This window comes from Nylanderia fulva, unplaced genomic scaffold (assembly GCF_048542155.1).
Source record: "Nylanderia fulva isolate GAGA-0341 unplaced genomic scaffold, ASM4854215v1 Scaffold42, whole genome shotgun sequence".
Classification (NCBI taxonomy): Eukaryota; Metazoa; Arthropoda; class Insecta; order Hymenoptera; family Formicidae; genus Nylanderia; species Nylanderia fulva.
Window position 1 is genome coordinate 239866 of NW_028190499.1, and position 22200 is coordinate 262065.

The following is a 22200-nucleotide window of genomic DNA, read 5'->3' on the forward strand; positions in this document are numbered from 1 at the left end:
ATTTGCAAGAATGTTTCTGTACTTCAGTTTAAACCAAGCGTAAAAATGATTCTTATAGTAATCATATTCGTATAATGACACGACATTTATAAAATATTAAATTAAAATTAAACGGAGATTTTTATAAAAATGCAACAACGTAGAAATAAAAACATATAAAAATGTATAGTTACATACTTTATATTTTGTCACACAAATTTAATTAATAGAAAAATGATCTTATCTCTCCCTTTGGAAAATCAAAAGCACATTCTTTCTCTCTGTCTCTCTCTCTCTCTCTCTCTCTCTCTCGCTAATTACAAACACGAAAAAAAATTCATTAATTTTTCTACATTCACAATTTTTCTTTCTTTAAATTTATGCATTCTATATTTATTATTTATCTATCTATACTTTATATAATTGATTTGGCTGTTTATGCTACAAAGCACAAGTAGCTAAATGCATTTTGTTTTCCTGTTTTTTTTTTCTGCGTACTTATCACTAATGGAACACTTCGATAACATTTCAAAAATATTTGAAAAATACATAAATTTTATTTTATCGGGCAGTTGACATTAGCAAGTAAAAAAACGCAACAAAAAACTCGGCATCGCGTTGTCTGCGGTGAGCTATAACGAGGACGATATTACGTTTGTTCGTTACACACTCATATTAGCTACACGGCTCAGAAAGGTGATACGCATGCCTACACGTTCTCTGTGGCTCTGACAATTTCAAATGGGAGTTGAAAAATCAACGATAGATCAGAAAAAAATAACGACGTCCTCAAAAAAAAAAAAAAAAAAAAAAACGTATATCAATATTCCATTCCGCTATATGAGTTTACTTGATGACACAATAAAAAAATCAAGAAAAATAACAGTTACATATACTCGTATACGATACGTAGTGATTACTATTAAAAAAATTCTACAGAAAAAATATTCGTATATTAGAAAAAATATAGTATGTTGTTTAATGAAAATTATTACATAAGTATATTAATTATCATTTAAATATATACATGTACATTTGTATTATTATAATCTCTTTCTCTCTCTTCGTTATCAAATAAAAAGACTTAATCTGTATGTCACATGTACGATTAAAAATTTAATTTAATTTATATCCATTTTTTATATAACATCTAAAAAGTAATTACTTGCAACTTTTACTGTACATATTAATGAAACATTTTCCTTATCATTACTTTCCGTGTATCGTGCACAAAATTACTTCGTGATTTTGTGTAATAAAGATTTACATTGCGTTAAATGCACGTGAAGCTAAAAAATACGAAAAAAGCCACGCAAAATTCAATTAATCCGAGTATGATTTTTCTTTCTTTCCGGTTTCAAGGTCAAATGGAAATGTTATTGTAGCTTTCAGTGGTTTTGAACGGATCCGCATTGCATTCAGAGTAGAAGCAATGGTCTGTGGCAAATGCGAAACTGCATCTCGTGGCTGCACGTACATCGGTGATTAGGTTAACGCAAACGCGACTTTTTTTCTCGATAGTACAGTATATAAAATTGTTTGAAAAAATAGCTATCACACTTTCGAAGCTATCGTATCTTTTTGCGATTCTGCAAACTTCAACATCAATGTATTATTATTTTTTTTAATAAAGTAAAAGTTATCAATAACTGGCACTATGAATATTTTCAGAAACTATAATAGATTGCAATACTATATAAATATTTATGTACTACTTTTAAAAATAGATTATCTAGTCATCATATTTTTAATCAAAAAATGTTTTTAATCTTAAAATAATTCTCGATAATCTCAATAATTTATTTACGCGTTTTGTATTTAAAAAAGAAATATAAATATGAGTGCAATCAGTATTTTAAAACTGATTTAAAATAGTTCGTTATATATAACATACGCATAAATATTTTGTACATAAATTTAAAAGAGACAAATAAAAAATATTATCGATTATATATACGAGAACAGTGTTCCATATATTGTAATATTTTTATATGATAAAAAGCAGAATTGTAAAGAGTAAATGCAACTATATAAAATATACGTAGAAGTATAAATAGAAAAACGATATAAAAAATGTCGCATATTTGATAAAAGAATCGCATACAGAATTATCAATCAACCACTCGAGGAAAGTAAAACTTGCAAAATTAGCTCTGAAAAAATTAATAAGATATATCCATAATTAATTCCTCAATATAACCATTTTTATTTCCAACGCGAAGTCACAACAATACAAGCTTACGGCGAATTGCGATTAAATGCACATACAATTTGCTCTCATTTTCCGCTCCTTTTATTATCTGTTGTAAAAGTTAATTTTTTTTTCTTTGATAAAAATCAGAATACTCGCCCGTTATTTAATTTCGAACATTTCTCCGTCCCACTTTGCGCGACCTACAGAAATCTATTGTTGCAACTTTAATTACGAACCGTCGCGAAAATTTTGCCTCAACAACGCTGCGTCTCACAATGAATTTCTGCGCGAATATTCTGTCGCGAAAGAGAAAGCGAAGTGCAGACTTCGCGGTCGCTTAAGCCTCGACTCATGCAACGTTAGCGTTTTCGTGCAAGAACTGCTAGGCGTGTGTAATCAAACACCGACGTAGCAAATATGCGATAGACTTGCAGCAACCATCGATAACTGCATTTTCAGGATATAAAAGCGACTTTATATAATTGCTAATGTCTCAATTAAATTTATGCAAATCTCCATATCCGAAAATGCATATTACATTACAGGAAATAAATTGGATATCTGCGAATATTTTATTCAACTTGTTTCCTCTCGATAATAAATCTGTACAAAATATATAGATATGTCAAATTTTGACAGATTAATATTATTACACTCTAGATCCAGATTGACAGACAAAATCGAGCAATCTTGAGTTGAAAGGCAGAATCTCAGAGTACCTTAGACTTATTTAGGAAAAGATTAGCCTCATTAAAAGGGGGAAAACTTTGAGCAAATTTTTATGGGGCGGATTTGCAGAAAACTCTCTGCTCCAACGGCGGATACCGCGAATTGTGTTTTCGCGAACGAGAATTAAAGTCGAGAGAGGGTTGCGGAGCGAAATTAGTAACCACGCGGTTTCGCCTTCCGACACGAAACAACGTAATGAGCGCTTTCGCGTGGGAAACAAAGGGCGAGAGAGTAACGGGGAGTTCGGTTTCGACGGCAGGGCGAAGGCAAAATCAGGTCAGAGACGGAACGAGCGAGCGAACGAACGAGGGTGCAAGAAGGAAAAAAAGGGTCGAGCGAGAAAAAGTTGCAAAAAATCGGAGAAAAAACGCGCTCTCTCTCACCGCAATCTCTTCCCGAACGTTTCTTCGTCGCCGCGACGTAAGCACTTTCGCGTGGGAAGAGAAGTGGTTCGCCCGCGTACGTAGCCAGACATCAGTAGCGCGTATCCGCGCGCGCAGGTTGCTTGTCGCCTCCCGGTGGTAGGCACCGCGTTGCATTTTTCAGCGGGTCTCAGCACTTTCCGCACTTCGCTCTGATCTGCGCGCCGGAATCTCTCCATTGCACGAATGCCTGAGTGTTTGTCTTGCGCACGATAATTTAGCCACTGATCATTTTTTATCAACTACACTGTAAGAGAATTTTCTCTTAGAATTTACCCTAAAAATCATGGTAATTGTGGGACAATATGGTATTAAAAGAATTTTATAAGAGTTTCTCTAATTAATATTTACTGCACTAAATATATTAATATCTACCACAAGATATAAAATATGTTCGATTAATTTTATTATACACATAGTAAAGTTTACTATGTACGTATTAATATTTTTATTGCGGTAAATATTAATCAGAGAAATTGTTATAAAATTCTTCTAAGCATATACTCTTCTCTTTCTGCGATTTTATTCATTGCGAATAAATATAGTTCTTGCAATATATATTATGTACTTATATATCAAATTTTTTTACGTTGTAATTTTTAATCAAAATTAATTAAAGATATTTACAGTCAATTTTTGTCTGTTTTCTCAAAATTAATTATTGAGTCTCTATTGCTGTTTATTAAATAATAAAATTATATATTGTATACAAATTTAATAAAAAGCAATAACGACTTATTAATTCATTTTTAGAAAACATTTACAAGATAAAAATTAACTGTAATTAAAAATTATAATGTGAAAAAAATTTGATTGTAAAAAATTTAATTTAGACTCATAAAAAGACGACTCTATCACGGAGAGAATTTTCTCTTAGAATTTACCCTAAAAATCATGGTAATTGTGGGACAATATGGTATTAAAAGAATTTTATAAGAATTTCTCCAATTAATATTTACTGCACTAAATATATTAATATCTACCACAAGATATAAAATATGTTCGATTAATTTTATTATACACATAGTAAAGTTTACTATGTACGTATTGATATTTTTATTGTGGTAAATATTAATCAGAGAAATTCTTATAAAATTCTTCCAATATCGTATTGTCCCACAATTAACATGATTTTCAGGGTAAATTCTAAGAGAAAATTCTCTCCGTGTAATAATAAATCGAAAATAATCTCTGATAAGTAATATGAACTAATAATAAGTTGAAAATAATCTCTGATATATAAATACAAATTCAGATATAAAAGAGATGGAGAAAAATCCAGGCGCAGAATATTAGGCGCAAGTAAAATAAAATTTTTTTAAAAATAAATATGAAAGAATTTAAAAATAATTTTGTGTTGCACCTAATATTTTTAAAAATTATTTTACAAAATCAGGCTAGAGAGGAATTTAAAAATAATTTTGTTGCATCTAATGTATTTGTGCCTTTGTAAAATAATTAAACATTACTTTACAAACTAAGTATATAAAGGAGTTTAAAAATATTTTTATTGCATCTAATGCCTAGTTTTTACTAACCATTTTTGTACCTGAATTATAACACAAATTATGATACATTTTTAAAAATAAAATCTCGACGGCAATCGGAGCCTATGCGGATGACATGCACAAAATTAATAAATTAAAATGAGATCTCAAGTCAAACTCATTTATTAAATTCTAAACGTTTCGACCTACTTCGGGTCTTCTTCAGTAGCTGCAAAATACAAAGAAACAAAAATAGAAGATAATCGGTACAATCAGAAAATTATAAAACTCGTATACATACAATCCGCAAATAAATTAAATATCATTCTCCTCCCTATTCAAACCGTCCGGCCGTCGGAGTGTCTCCCTAACGGTGACCATCGTCAGGAAGGAAGCGGAGCAGTGACTCCCTTACCAACACTAATCAACATGGTATAAATTAAACGTAGAACAATTCACAAGAATTAAAAATTAAGAACCGGGAAGAACACTCACCCCGACAGCAAAAACAGAGAGAAGACGATGCTACACGTGACACATCACTCTAACGACTGTGCGGTATTCTACCTCGACACAGTCGATACATATATACGCAAAAAACAAATATAAAAATAAAATATGAAAATAAAAATAAAAATAAAAACAACTAAACTAATCGGCACTCATGTCAAAAGTCTAACAAAAAAACCCGGCTATGTAAAATCACAAAGCTAGATTTTGGTAAATTTTTCTATTAACAGATCAAGATTCTCGTTTGAAATACTGGCAGACAGAAATTCTCTCCTAACCGCAACAAATCTCGAATTTCATACGGTATCGATACGGATGATAAATTTAAAAACCATTTATCTCTTTTGTCAGCAACATCAGGATTTAAAGAAACAAAGGAAGTCGGGCTCAAGGAAACGCTGAGAGACTGAGACGGCCCTGACTCACATGGCCTTGAAGAAAATTCTTTCGTACACGTTTATTGGCAATTCTTTCGTACACGTTTATTGGCAATTCGTTTTATTATGAACTCGACTTATTTTATGTTTAATAATGTATGTTATCAACAGACTTTTGGCACGCCTATGGGTTCCCCCCTCTCACCGATTATTGCGGATATCACGTTGCAAGATTTGGAGAGTAGAGCGATTGCTGCGATTCCATTGTCATTTCCATTTTATTTTAGATATGTTGACGATATCGCGTTGGCGGCCCCACCCTCCATGCTTAAAATAGTTTTAAACACTTTCAATTCTTTCCATCCTAGGTTGCAGTTCACCATGGAGGAGGGGGTTGACAACCGATTGAATTTTTTAGATGTCACCATTATTATAAATAATGGGAGCATTGAGTTTGATTTGTTTCATAAGCCGACGTATTCAGGTAGATATTTAAATTTTGAATCGCAGCATCCTCTCTGTCATAAAAAAGGCACCATTATCAGCCTCATAGATAGAGTTTTTTGGCTATCTCATCCGAAATTCCATAAAGTTAACTTTGAGTCTATGATTGGAGTTCTTTTGTCTAATAATTATCCTCTCAATTTGACATTTCATACATTACAAGCGCGGTTAAAAAAGTTGTTCTTCCGCTATAATAATAAGTTGCATAACAATAGAGCAAATGTATGCAATGACAAGATTCTAACGCAGAAAAAAGTTTCGTACTTTAATATTCCGTATATTAATAATGTATCGAAGAGAATCGAGGACATTACACGTGATTTGGATGTCATTCCATCATATACAGCAATTAACAGTCTCCGTAAATTCATTAAAGTACACAAGGATAAGTTACCAAGAGAACTCCATAATAATGTAGTTTATAAAATTGATTGTATGGATTGTGATGCGTCGTACGTAGGGCAGACGGGTAGATTGTTGAAAACTAGGATGAAAGAACATCGCAACAACATAAAAAGAAACGCGTCACAATTATCAGTCATATCGGAACATAGATTATTGAACCATGAATTTAATTGGGAGGATGTAAAAGTCTTAGACGAGGAGCCTTTTTTAGGTAAACGTTTGATATCCGAAATGATCCACATAAAACGTCAGAGGAATAGTTTAAATTTACATAGCGACACTGATAAATTAAACGAGAATCTTGATCTGTTAATAGAAAAATTTACCAAAATCTAGCTTTGTGATTTTACATAGCCGGGTTTTTTTGTTAGACTTTTGACATGAGTGCCGATTAGTTTAGTTGTTTTTATTTTTATTTTTATTTTCATATTTTATTTTTATATTTGTTTTTTGCGTATATATGTATCGACTGTGTCGAGGTAGAATACCGCACAGTCGTTAGAGTGATGTGTCACGTGTAGCATCGTCTTCTCTCTGTTTTTGCTGTCGGGGTGAGTGTTCTTCCCGGTTCTTAATTTTTAATTCTTGTGAATTGTTCTACGTTTAATTTATACCATGTTGATTAGTGTTGGTAAGGGAGTCACTGCTCCGCTTCCTTCCTGACGATGGTCACCGTTAGGGAGACACTCCGACGGCCGGACGGTTTGAATAGGGAGGAGAATGATATTTAATTTATTTGCGGATTGTATGTATACGAGTTTTATAATTTTCTGATTGTATCGATTATCTTCTATTTTTGTTTCTTTGTATTTTGCAGCTACTGAAGAAGACCCGAAGTAGGTCGAAACGTTTAGAATTTAATAAATGAGTTTGACTTGAGATCTCATTTTAATTTATTAATTTTGTGCATGTCATCCGCATAGGCTCCGATTGCCGTCGAGATTTTATTTTTATTGTAACACAATAATTCGAGCCGAGATTAATAGTTTTTTTATATTTTTAAAAATCTTTCTATAGTAAACTCACACATTAAACTCACACTTGATGATATAATCAAATATTTAAATGTAAAAACAATTGTTAATGTAGATCTCGATATTACATTAATTAAAAAATTCCAGATTCGAGTACATGATAATTTAAATTAATTTAAATTATATGACAACTTTATTTCAAGTTGAAAAAATAGGAAAAAATTTTTGAAATAATTCAGAGAGGGAAAGAAAGAGAGCATTTCGACATTTATTCATGTACTTCCTTGCCGCTATTTAAGAATGCAAAAATAAAGAGTAGTAATTGAAAAACACGGCGTTCTTAAGCATTTCCATATTATTCAAGCATTAATAAGACATAAAAAAGAGCTTATAACCAGTCCATAAATTATTTCAGCGAGAACGTACGCTAAACAAAAAAAGCACTGCGCGTTGCGCTGCCGCGAATCTAAAGATTCTCGTTGAAAAGGTACGGCAGATGCCTCGCTTTATGCGCGATAAAAACGTTTACGCGCTCAAATTCCGCCCACGACATTGTTTACGAGAATACGTAGCCGCATTGTGTTACGTTCTAGCGAAGGTATCGTCGGCGCCATATTGCGTGCTCATAATAATTATCGAACGGGCGAGCCCGTGATAGAGAGAAAGAGCTCTTGCAATACTGGGTATAATGAACGTTAAAGTGCCACGTGTGATAGATGGCGAATTTAAATCCAAGAGGAAAAGCCGCAACTAATAATTGATCTCCGTCGAACGCAAAGTTTTAGCGCGCTTACCATAAACGTAATTATTGGATTGATTTATGAATCAGTTCCGCTATAAGTAAGTACTACTGAATCACTTCTTCTGAGAAATTATGAATTTTTAAATCGAAACGAGGTAATCGCAACAAATGTATACGAGCAGTAACTCCAACGAATGCAAGAGAAATTGCAGAAAAGGTGATCAGCCTAATCATATTCGGCTAAAATTAAAAAAAAATTCTAGAGCTTTCGTTATCAATTCTATCTCATTCTTCAAATTTGCTATATCAGATCTTTATCCGTTTAAAGATTAATTCAAAATTTATTCAAAATTTATTTGCATCAAAATTCTTCCAGGAAGAAATTAATAAATTATCTAAATAGCAACAAGTTGCACAACTTAATAATAGAAAATATTTTATTGTAAATAATTTGTTAAATAAAAAATGAAACTCTTATTTATAAATCAACTAAATATATAATATTATAAAAATGTCAGCAATTATTTACACATAATAATATATTAATGCGATTATATGTTCAAATATATTTCATAGTAGCATATTATTTTGTTAACGCGCGATAATGAATGGACGACAGGATGCAACAAAGAAGATATAGTAACAAGAAACAGAACTTGATCTTCCATCTCTCCTTTCGCAGGACGTATCGCATTGTCTCTTGCATATCATTTTGCAGTGATAGCAAACGAAAGATTTGACGTCCGCAAAAGTAATACATTACATAACGATATCGTATTTAATTTGATAAGCCATGAAGAGAGTAATCTTGTTTAAAATCTTTACACAGACAATCGACAAGACATTTCTAAAAATATTCATCAATATAATAAATTTTCTTCTTTAACAGCACCCGTTATATATAAACTAATACTTGGTTCTTAAATGAATTATTTCTCTCTAGGCTAAAAATTGAAATGCCAGCTTAAAAAAATGTATTCATTAAAGGAATAAAGCCTATTCGCGCGATTCTTATAGCCCTCCAATTAGCCGTTCGTTTTGATATATCGAAATTAATTTCCGCAACGTCCGACATACATTTTTGCGACAAACGCTGATAGGAATCATGTAAAAGCGCAAAACCAGCATGGCGAGAGCGCAGCACGAGCGAAATGTTGTAATCAACTAGCGACGTAGTAGATTGGCTGTCTCGCAAAAATTGCGGCTATCCGAAATTCCGAGATTAAACCGGGAAACGGCTGAAAAACTGTCGGAATCGCGAAAACACGGTATGCGCCGCCGCCAGACGCCAGCGCCGCGGATTATTTCCAATCAAAACGAATCGTTTTAAACCCAGTATAAACCAATCGCATGTCCGCACGTTCTCTATCCCGATGTCCGAAAATGAAGACATCAATCGCGACGTGTTTGCGCTGATGAAACTAAATTAACTAATTCCTCTCGCGCGCTAACGCTGCTCTTTTATCTCATCCCTCTGGATAAGGTTTAATCCTTCTGTCAACGAACGCTTTGGACACCTCAGGTATCCAAAGTGATTCTAAAATGTTCATCGCTCCGAATAAGATTTAATCCTCTTGTCAATGAACGCTTTGGATGTCCGTATATTCAAAGTGACTTTGTTCATCCGTTTCTTGGTCAATGAACACTTTAGGTGCCTCCGAAAATATAAGAAAAGAATGTTCGATGTTCAGAAGCTGCTAGAAAAAAATTGTCTCGATGCAGTGTGCCGAAAATAACTAGTTGGTACCTATTTATTGATAGAAAAAATTATGCAGTGACAGAAGGGTTAAATCAAGTTTTTGCCGAGTTGGATATCCGGGTATTCAAAGTGACTTTGTTCATCCGTTTCTTGGTCAATGAACACTTTGGGTGTCTCCGAAAATATAAGAAAATAATATTTGATGCTCAGAAGTAGCTATAAAAAAATTGTCTCGATGCAGTGTGTCGAAAATAACTAGTTGGTACCTATTTATTGATAGGAAAAATTATGCAGTGACAGAAGGGTTAAATCAAGTTTTTGCCGAGTTGGATCTCCGGGTATCCAAAGTGACTTTGTTCATCCGTTTCTTGGTCGATGAACACTTTGGGTGCCTCCGAAAATATAAGAAAAGAATGTTCGATGTTCAGAAGCTGCTAGAAAAAAATTGTCTCGATGCAGTGTGTCGAAAATAACTAGTTGGTACCTATTTATTGATAGGAAAAATTATGCAGTGACAGAAGGGTTAAATCAAGTTTTTGCCGAGTTGGATATCCGGGTATCCAAAGTGACTTTGTTCATCCGTTTCTTGGTCAATGAACACTTTGGGTGTCTCCGAAAATATAAGAAAATAATATTCGATGCTCAGAAGCAGCTATAAAAAAATTGTCTCGATGCAGTGTGTCGAAAATAACTAGTTGGTGTCTCTACATTGATAGGAAGGTGAAAAATTATGCACTGACAGAAGGTTAAATCGAGTTTTGCCGAGTTAACAAAATGAACCTGCGCCTCGCGGTGAAAATATATTATACAGTGCTTTCTGAGAAAATGGAAAACATCATTAAACTTGAGTTACACGCAGTGTAGCGAGAGACCATAGGTCCGACACCGCGATTCGAAATTAAATTCGCCTTGTAAACGAGGGTTAAGTGTTGTTCATCCCCGTCCGGGATAGAGTGGCAGCAGTTATGTTCCGGCTAATAAAGTTGCCGACTTTTGATTGTTTAATTCGTTTTAGCGAAATGAAAGTGGAAATGTCTTTCGCCAGCGCTGAATAATTTATCCAAGCCGCACTCAAATAGATATCGGATAATGACATTCACGATCGATTAAAGAATACCTAGTTCTTTCTAGATATATTTAATAGAAAAAGAAAAGAGATTAGCTTCTACATAAAGACTGCAACGCTCTTCCCTCACCTTCTTCCTCTTTAGCAATACACGTCAGAATCTCTCCTCGTTCTCGGGACTTTAATTCAATTTTGTCTTATTTCATTAGGATCAACTTGCGCGCGTATGCACAATGACACGCGCGATTGGCAAGCATACAGAAACTGGTTTTTAAATAGCGTTCTCGTTTTTTCAAGTGCAAAGAATATAAATAGAGCTCTGCCGCACACATACAGAGATGCTGGCCGATGTAAAGGCACGCGTGCGGAGGAAAATCGCTACCGTCTTATTCGTACTTTTCTACCGATCAAACCGATTGCGTCGCACATCCGTTTGATTTCCCATATGCGAGAGCCGCATACGTTCGCGAATCTTCAATTTGATCGCTCCGTACACATCGAAATATTGGATTCTCGCCAAACGCGCATGCGTTCTCCCGCGCGTTTTACGAGTCGCATTATACATCTCGCGTGCGAATAACACTAACATCTGGAGCACGATCGCGATGCTATAAAGTAAGGGAGAGTACGTGCTAAGTCGTAACTATGAGGTAATACATTTGTAACGGTGGATTTACGTAACAAAATATTAACTTTATTTAATCTGATTTAGAATATTGCGCCTTTTAATTATGTAAGGCTCTTGAATTCATTCTTTTCCAACATTTACTCCTCTTAATCTTTCTCATAAAAAAACTATAAAGTTACAGGAAGTGCTAATGAAATAATAAATTTATAACGGTAGATTTACGTATTCAAAATATTAAATTAATTTAATTTAATTCATTTGTTGCGCTTTTTAATTATGAAGCTTGAATTTATTATTTTTTATATCAAAAGAAAGAAAACTGTTTCATCGCTCACGACTCGGAATTGATATTTTCTAAATTGTATTTACCTCGGTGTAAATAAGAATGATTTAAGTCATTGATCAAGTATCCAATTGAAATATATAGATGGCTTTTAAATTAGCGTTTGACCTATTTTACGGCATTGATCTAATAATAGCGTAGAACTGCTGTTGTAACAAAACACATCAAATTGCTTATAAGCATTAATCTAATGGCATCATAATAGCTGCATTAACAGAAGCCTGTTGTATATTATTATATTTGATCATTATAATATATGAAAAAACTAATCTAGAAAGATAATTATGCAGTTTAAAAATTATTGTAAAAAAATCTTAAACTCTGGACTACTATAACATTTTTCTAATTTTTTCTTGATTAATGATTACGATATAAATTATAAGGAAAGAACTTTTTTCACAGCATAAAAAATATTTTCAATCTTCTAACGATGTAAATACTTTTTTCAATCTTCTCCACTGCATTATATCCGCGCGTTTATAAAATCTCGTCTTTCATCTAAGATTAAACAAAAACATAAAACGGCTCTCTCTCTCTCTATATATATATATATTTACATTCTGAGTTATAAATTAATTGAAGCTTAGCACTGAAAATCACACACGATAAAATCTACACACAATATGTAATACAACATCAGTCGCGTCGATAAATTTCGAGGTGCGAGGAGAAACATTTTACTGGCGCAAAAATTTGAGGACGTTTATATAAAGGCGATGAATGCAGATCGCTTTTCACGACACCGTAACCAGGCCGCGGTCTAAACTTTGCGAGCGTTAACAAGACGACGGCGATGATGGGATAGTTTTGCAACTTTACGTTATGTAAACTTATTCTGGATTTTCTTTCGCGGGAGCGAGAGGTCGATAAATTCGAGCACCTAATTACAGAGGTGCTAGAGAGAACGCCTTTAACGCCTCCACCGCCCGCCTGCTTCTTCCCACGGGGAACTCCCTGGCGCAGTGGTGTGAAGGGCGCTGAAGGAGGCACTTGGCTCACCACGAACTAAGAAGTTTCAATTTCCGAACATAGTCGCGGTACGACGATGTTATTAATGCAATTAAGGGGGATTTCCTTCACACGATACGGCCTTGTTGACTATGCCAATAGAAAGTAATCATGAGCGCTACCACGTCTTAGCCCTGCACTGTCGTGTTACAATATTCAAAAGAGCTTTCGAATGAACTTTCACTGTTACATTGGTACACAGTTGAAAAATCTCTGGTAAATTTAACAGATGTCCGAAACGGTTCACAGGAGATTTTGTGTTGATTTAATATAATACGGATATGTTCAATGGAGACACAAATATTGTGTTAATATTTTGAAATAAATTTAATATATTTAACACAAAAATTTTATTTTTTTTTTTTTTAAACTCCATCTTCATCTCGACTAAGAGCCAAACGCGATGTTATTGCGACAAATTAAGATTTAGAAATTTTTGGAAACTGAGGAATTTGAATCCTATGGTTGGGATCTCAGAAATTCCCCTTGTTCCTTCTCTTAACATCCCCTGTAAGAAAAAGATATTTAACACAAAAATTTTAATTGTTAAATTTAACAGATGTCCCAAACGGTTCACAGGAGATTTTGTGTTGATTTAATATAATACGGATATGTTCAATGGAGACACAAATATTGTGTTAATATTTTCACACAAAATAAATGCTAAACTTCAAATTTGAAATAAATTTAATATATTTAACACAAAAATTTTAATTGTTAAATTTAACAGATGTCCTAAACGGTTCACAAAAGATTTTGTGTTAATTTAATATAATACGGATATGTTCAATGGAGACACAAATATTGTGTTAATATTTTCACACAAAATAAATGCAAAACTTCAAATTTGAAATAAATTTAATATATTTAACACAAAAATTTTAATTGTTAAATTTAACAGATGTCCCAAACGGTTCACAGGAGATTTTGTATTAAATTTAATATAATACGGATATGTTCAATGGAGACACAAATATTGTGTTAATATTTTCACACAAAATAAATGCAAAATTTCAAATAATTCGAAATAAATTTAATATATTTAACACAAAAATTTTAATGGCGACCGTTTTTCTACAAGATCAATTTTTCTACTATGTATATATAATCCCTTTTGAAATATTTTAATTCAATAAATGGGTAATTGTAATTTAATTGCTACTGTAATCGTAAAGATATTGGAAGATATTTTTGCATTTTTTAAATAGTTTACTCTTATTAACTTGCGACCTGAATTTGTATAAAAATATAAATTCAGATCGCAAGTTAATAAGAGTCAAATGCACAAATTAAGCGTGCAACTTTATTTAAAAAATTTTTTTTAATTAGTTTGAATGTTTCGATCTTAAATTCATGTATCTTGATCTACTTTTGTATCTCCGTCTCATGTCTTTGATACATCTTCAAAATTATTGAATTTAAAAACAATTGGTTCTTATTATTCCTTATTATCATTATAGAGTGTAAAAATATAAGATATAAGAGTGTAAAAATATTGAAGGCTAATAATATAAATGTAGATTAAAAAAAATGAATATTTAATTCGCCGCCTTTTTAAAGAGTAATGCAAGATTATTTTTAAAAAATTCGAAAATACTTTTTTAACATATAATTTTTCGATCTAAAAAAAAGTCAAATGTAAATCTTGAAATCCAAATAAATTATATTTTCAACGTTTTTTTTTTTTTTCATTAAATATTATATTAAATATTTATTAAATATTTTTATTAAATTGTGAAGATAAATATGCGTCTTTTAGAACAACAAAAATAATAAGATGCAGATAAATTATGCAAATTATATTCTAATTAGAATAAGACTACAATTTCAGCGCCAAATTATATACAGCACATGATGTATTGACGCAACTGTACCGTATTATTCGGTACAGTTACATACGCAAGAATGCAAGTTTATCTTCCTCTTGTAAGATGATCACAGCTTAAATATACGGCCCCAGTTTCCATTTGCGCACGTCTGCGTTTATCTATCTCTCTCTCTCTCTCTCTCTTTCTCTTTCTCTCTCCCAGCCTCTCTCTTTACCCACCAACAGTTCTACTATCATTTTACTATCATTAGCACTGTCGTCGTATCAATCTTATGTCTGTATAGCCTCAAAAATGGAGGCGTGTCAAGCATATTATCTTTATAAGCATGTGTTTACTATATGCGGAGCGTTTCATGTGAATGCGGCATGATTAATATTCGCAATTCATCATAGTAATGTATAATCTTGGATAAAAATATAGATTACATATTACAATATATAAAAAATAATTTTAGAAAATTGTAATAACTCAAACCAATTGGTTTCTACAATTTAAAAAATATTTTATTAATATACTTGATATAAAAAAATGTGTGTCGCTTTTAACTTGTGCATATTAATTAATTTAATTTATTACCAGTTTATTAAAAATATTCTATATTTCTTGCCAAGACAAAATAAAATGTCCCATCACAACAGCTTTTTTTCAAGAATTTTGTAATTACAAGAGAAATAATATCTCCAAATAAGATAATATCATTAATATCGATAACAGAATAGCTACAAGAAAACAGTTATCAATGCTTCATTAATTATGTATATGATGCCTAAAATATAGAGAAAAAAAATAGTAATTCGATCATTTCAATGAAAAGTTAACTTCAGCAAAGAACTTAATTAATCTGAAACCAATTATTTTGTTCCCAGAATTGTGCTGCTGGCAATATATGTCAACTTATTTATTCTGCTCTATTTCCATTCAAGATTCCGCATATTTTTTCTCGTAATGTACGTGTATTGTGATTGCGTCTATGAAATTATCACTAGAACGCAATACACGTGACGTTTGATGAGAAAAAGAAAACCTTGGTCTTTAACACAAGCGGTTCTTTGTCTGTCGAGCAATTAGCTCGACGTCACACGTCGATATAATCTAACCAACAATAAACACCTCGACAGATCATTTTTCATTTCCGGAGCGCGTAAAATTCGAATTTTCGTTCGAATTTTCGCTCCCGAAGGACGAGGGAGATAAGACATTGACACGACGTCGACGAGGATGACGCCACTTGTTTTGCAGTCGTTTCGCCTAATAACACTGTGCCCGTACTCACCTACCCGAGTTCGTGCCTCGTCTACAAAGTGGCGACAGAGTAGCTCTTTCGACCTCTCTAACTCTCGCCCTACATGCGGGAAGAAGACCTCTCTTCCGGATTCGCGAGAACGACAATTCCGGTTTCTCCACTTCGTTTCTCTATATCGAAAGAAAGGTGCCCCGAGAGTGGAGCGCGTTACACTCCGGACAATACCGGGTGGTTGCGAATGCAACCGACTGCCGACTACCAACTTTGGCACGAGCATCACGTGCCGCGATAAAGCAACGTGCCGCGAGACGATCGAGGCAAGGTCGGTCGACCTACAAGGTCTTTTTCAGGAGGACTCGACACGTCAAATCGCGTCCCGCGGATTTAACCCTTTCGCTACGTGTGACGACTGTGTGCAGCTGTTAAGTGCTCGTTGTAACACGTTCATCGGGTACCGAGAAAGTTTTCCCGTACACGAGACACATGAATTTGCCATGATGTTTCTCGTTTGTTCGCGCGCGCGTGAACAAGATTTGTGTAACCAATTTGGAACACATTTCTTTTTATTTTCGACGAAAAATATACGACGCGCTTTATTTTATGGGAAAAATGAAACGTCAGTGGTTTCTGAGAATCGTGAATAAAGGAAATTGTATTAAGCTCGCGGAGATGTAAAAGATCTTGTTTAGCAGACTCGTCGATTTTCTATTTAGGAAGAAATGTCTATATGTAATGTCAATTAGAAGACAAACGAAGCTTTATTAGTGAAGAAAGCGAACGAATTTAATCGCTCTAACGTCTATGATAATAACAGTTCATTGTAGCATATATTCGATGTAACAAACATACCATCTATAATAATAGATCGAGAATTCACCACGAACTTGCGAATATTTCGATTATACTCGATGAAATAATAGTAATAGTTTCTAAACGATGTGTGCAAAAAAAAATTTTGTTTTATATAACTTGATTTTTTTCAATTTAATGAAATTATAAACATTTATATGTAGCATGTATCTGTAATTGAAATAAAATAATGTTTTTTAATAATATTCTCTTATATTTTTTTACGATCTTATAGTAATGGTCGTTTTCAATTAAAACTTTTTGCGGTACAATAATCAGTAAAAGAGAGATTAAGCATTATCGAGCATAGAGAAAATTAAAAATGATAACCGTTACCACAGTGAAATCATTTTTATAATAATTAAACTTGAAAATATAGCGATCATGTTTCCCATAGAGTTATTTATTTCTGGTTATACAAGCGCATTAAAGTGCACATTAAATTACACTTCACAAAACATAATGAAATTGAATAAAATGTCGATACGGATGAATAGAACACATATTGATTTTATCCTAAGTCGCGTTCCCATAAAAAATTAAATGAGATTCGATTGGTTCCGCGCTCTCTTACTTCGTCGAGCTTCGGTAAAATAGCTCGGTTTATCTTTAACTAACGTTTACAGGGGAGCCGGCAGGCAGCTAGATTACCGAAATGTAAATTACTCCAGTTTCGAAACAAACGGCTTACAGACGCGCGTCCGTCACGATGTTTGCGTGCCCGATTCATGAATGCGCCGCATTCATAATTCTAACATTGTCAGTGTGTAATGCGCGTGACAAGGTCTAATGTAGCGTATAACGAGGCGAATGATCGCCAACGACGCAATCGATATACGACTTGGGAGTATAATAACCAAGAGCGAGTGTGCAACGTCTCGCTATCAAGTAGAGAAGGTCAACGGGGAGACGTTTGCGCGAACAATTACGCGGCATTCGCCGCTAATGGAAGGAAACAAAGAAATATGCACGTGTAACCATATGATCTAACTCTCTCTGCTTCTTCATCTACCTATGTTAAATTATTTTTCCCACGAAGACGTGTGATGCAAAACACGTCATCGGGGCCACGCGACCCTCCCGTGATTCCTTTTTCTGCACGCAACTCGCGACATTTTCATGAATGAAAGGGTGCACGTTAATTAACTAAAGAAGGTAGCGGCTTAGTTTCTAAAATTAAGACTTGACAGCTGGAGATTACAACAAATTGCGACATATCGATATACGATTTTATTCACACTCCGACACTCTGAACATTCTTAAAAACGGGTCACGCTTCAGGGTGACTCGGCTGGTTGAAATTTCGAAATTTCTGCGAATATATATGGTACGTCACTTTGAAGTCACATTAGGCCGTTGTGTGAGTTAAACGCTGTTAAATGTCACGTGTCACGTACGGAACTGTTAGACGAGCATAGCGAATGCGCGATGTAAAAGCCGTGTCGCGCATTAACAGAACGGTCTGGGAGAACGTGGGAACGCGGACACGCCGAATAACTCGAAAACGCTTGCACTAGTCGATCCCGGGTTGCGTGTTTGGACGAAACAGCTGTCCCGCAGCTATGCTTATCGAATCGAGCGACTTCAACCACGATATTTCCGAGCCGTAGGTTTTCGGCGAAAATATTAGGAATTGCTTGAATACATTCTACGTACCCGATAGTCATAATCCAAAGCTGCTTCTGCACCGGTTAATCAACGAGCCTTTCACGAACACTATCCGTTTCCTCGCGAGACGCAAGTACCAGTTCTCACTGTGTATCAATGGCGCATCGGTATGTTACAAATCATCATGGGATCACGTTTAGATGGGAATTCCAGCTGCTCTTAATCTTCCAAGATGATTATGTCTGTTGCAGGATCAATCAATACATTACTCGATTACCAGCGGGAATATTGGAGCACCTTCGTGTCCTTCGTAGGGGATTGCAGCTTCGTGGCAAGGATATCGCGACACGAGTGGTCTGGCTCTGCGAATATAATCCTTCCACCGATCGGAGGCGAATCGAATCTAACACGAAACAGATTTAATTACAATATTCAAACATTCTCGGGTGGTAGCGTTCTCCGTTGAACGAGGATCCGTACGTGAAGAAAACACAGGTCGACACAAGTCAATTCTGAATACACACCCTTCTCTCTCTCTCTTCTACATCTGTCATCCACGAACCGATCGAAACACTCGAACGATCGCGCTTCCCCACGGGAGAGAATTCCAAGCACGCGACAATGACAAGTACTTTCCGGATAATTCTCGCAGGTCGAGGGGTGGAATTAGGTAGAAGGGAGCATACTCTTGCGTGGGAGAGACCAAGGGGTTCGCGATCGTCGACGCGAACAGGTGGCACACGCTCGTACCAAGTCACGCCGCTCACGGAACACGCGAATCTCGCGAGCTCTACGCGTCTACCGACGTAGAACGGGATACGCACACGTCGTCGCGACGGCTTGACGTCGACTGAGGTGGCGCGGATACGGCGCCTCGCGCCTGTCCGTCCCTGCTTTGCCACCGCCACCGCCGCCGCCGCCACCGCCGCCACCGCTACCACCGCCGCCGCCGCCGCCGCCGCCGTGATGCTGCCCCACTATAGAACGCGGAGGCGCCACCGACGCTTACACCCTCACCGGGTTGTCGTTCCCCTGCCGTCGCCCCCGTCAGAACTGGCGAACGCTCTCCCGTCATTCGATGTCGTTGCGACCGCGAGGGTGGACATCGACTGCGCGAGGCTCATCGGTGATTTTGAGGAACAATGACGATTGGCGGAAGAAAAGGATTTAGGACCTGAACGTTTTGTTTTAGCCTACTGTCAATTGATGAAGCTGTGCAATAGATGAATTAGGTAGTAATTTTTTTTTTTCATGGTTTATAATTAGTTTTAATAATATATAAAAGACACTTGTCCGACTTAGTTTTTGGAGCAGCTATAATTAAATAAAACGTAGAAGCAAATCTGAAAACTCTCCACACGTTTAATATTGTATAAATTATGTGAAGAAAACTGAAAATTATATAGATGCAGTTTTTTTCAGGTAATTTATGTAATATTAAACGTGCGGAGAGTTTTTAGATTTGCTCCTGTTTTAATTCTAGCTGCTCCAAAAACTACGTCGGACAAGTCTTTTATCATATATATATATGTATAATTAAATAGATATGTTGTATGTGCGATATGGGTTTCCAAATATAAAGAAAAAATACAAACCCATCTCTGCAAATGTGTGTTTTAAATTATTGTGACAAAAACATTTTTGTTTTAAAGCTACATATTTAATAAATTTTTGTTTTCAATTTTCTAGATGATTAAACATGAATTTGAAACGTGATATATATGTTTCTCTATTTTTTATATTTTATCAAGAAAGAATCATAATGTCTCGATGGCAAATATACAAAAGTAATAATTTGTTGAGCGCTGCTGCCTTCTTTTATCCGCAAATTTTTATTAATTATACTTTAATCAGATTCAGAAATTACATTGATAATGCTATAATTAATAAAAGATCTAACAGCACTTACCTCATATGATAAAAATAATTTTTTTATTGCCATTAATACGAATAAGATTGATAATCGATCTTAAAATTTCGAAATATATATTCAGACTCTCAAATACACGCATTCATACACAAAGCGATTTTGGCACATAAAATGCGGTTACTAACTAGTAACTGTTGTGCATAATTTATGATATGCTGTATCATAAATAACATGATGGTATAATAAATAATGACAAATAAATTTCCAACTGCTAAATAGTTGTAATAAATATTAGCAAAATAAATATTAATATAAATAATAGAAAACATAATATACCTATATCAATTATATAACATATTAATTATTCTTTAATTCGTTTATTATTTTGAATTTGCTATATTAATCATAAAAAAATAGAAATACATTATTTTTCTCAAATTAAAAAAAAAATTAATTTAATAATGAAATATATTTACGTGTATTGCAATGTAATATGTATTTTATGATTTATTTTAATAATTAGAAAAGTATTTTTTATAGCGACAAGATATGTAAAATTGGCAATCGATTTTGAAATATATCTATGAATATCTATTACATCATCAGCTCTCCGACTGAAGAAATCCTCTTAATAAATATCTAGATGTTGGTGGACAAATTCAATACCCGAAAGATTTATACTAAAAACGATGCTAAATACTCAAACAATTTTTAATATTTTTCTTTTTTAAGATTTATAAGATCAGATATCGATATCTCTTTTCGCACTTATTGTCAATACTTTTGATGAAGCGATAAATTTTATTGAGATGTTGCTGACTCAAAGTGCAATTCTTATGCAAAATGGAATATTGGTTCGCAATTTCGAGCAAAGTGACGTTTTTATTGTACGACATACAGTTTGTTATGTCTTAATTAGTTCGGAAATGCCGTGCAAAGTGTCACGCATCCAAATTGCATAATCAACAATAATAAATTGTAATGAATTATAAAAGAAGGCCGAGGAGATATCGAGCGATGACGAAGCATTTTGAGAGGACAATTTTTATAGATTAGTTACAAACTGTTGCGAAAAAAAGAATAAAATAAAAGTTTGCCACTCACCGATCGATGTACAACAGCAGAGTTACTTACATTGAAATTATGTCGATCTGCAAAAATATAAAAATACAATTCAGATTATAACAATCTCGAAAATAATTAAGATTTTGAAAAATTATTAAAATTCAATGCATACATGTATGTATATACCTAATAATAATAAACAAATGTGTTCAGTAAGCCTAATCCTAAAGTATAGGTCGTTCAATTCTCCGTTTATATTATCGTTCGACATCTCAGTAATTATTCGCGCCAACGCGGGACAACACGTCAAAAACACATGTGATCCACGTGTTACTCGCCTGTCTTTTCCTTTGCTCGACGCGAATCGCCTGCGCAAATCCCCAAAATTCTCGCTTCGCGCCTTGGCTACGTGTCTCGGATCATTATTGAGCGTCCAGCCACGAGACGAGATAGACCAATACACCTTTTGTTGAAATATCGTCCGCCTCGTTTCTAACACTCTTGTTATAATTTGTGATTTAAATAAAAGTATATTAAAACAAATCCGCGAGTGACCATTAACAAAAACTACCGCCTTGGTGTGCGAACCTTCTATACAAGGTTTTACCAACGAGAAACAAAACAAAATGTTTAGCAAAAAATTTTTTATAGAATAATTATATAATTTTT

The 22200-nt window shown here is 34.2% G+C and overlaps 1 long non-coding RNA gene across 2 annotated transcripts in view; it reads right to left on the reverse strand.

The window, feature by feature from the left end:
- Nucleotides 1-22200, reverse strand: part of LOC146721741 (uncharacterized) — a 281366-nt gene that overhangs the window by 58082 nt on the left and 201084 nt on the right. The window contains exon 4 of one of the 2 annotated variants that reach the window (XR_014925520.1): nt 21601-21617. This is a non-coding gene — a long non-coding RNA (uncharacterized LOC146721741). Of the gene's footprint in view, nt 1-18644; nt 19436-21600; nt 21618-22200 lie in introns of those variants that run through there. The other variant, XR_014925521.1, reaches the window with a different exon arrangement.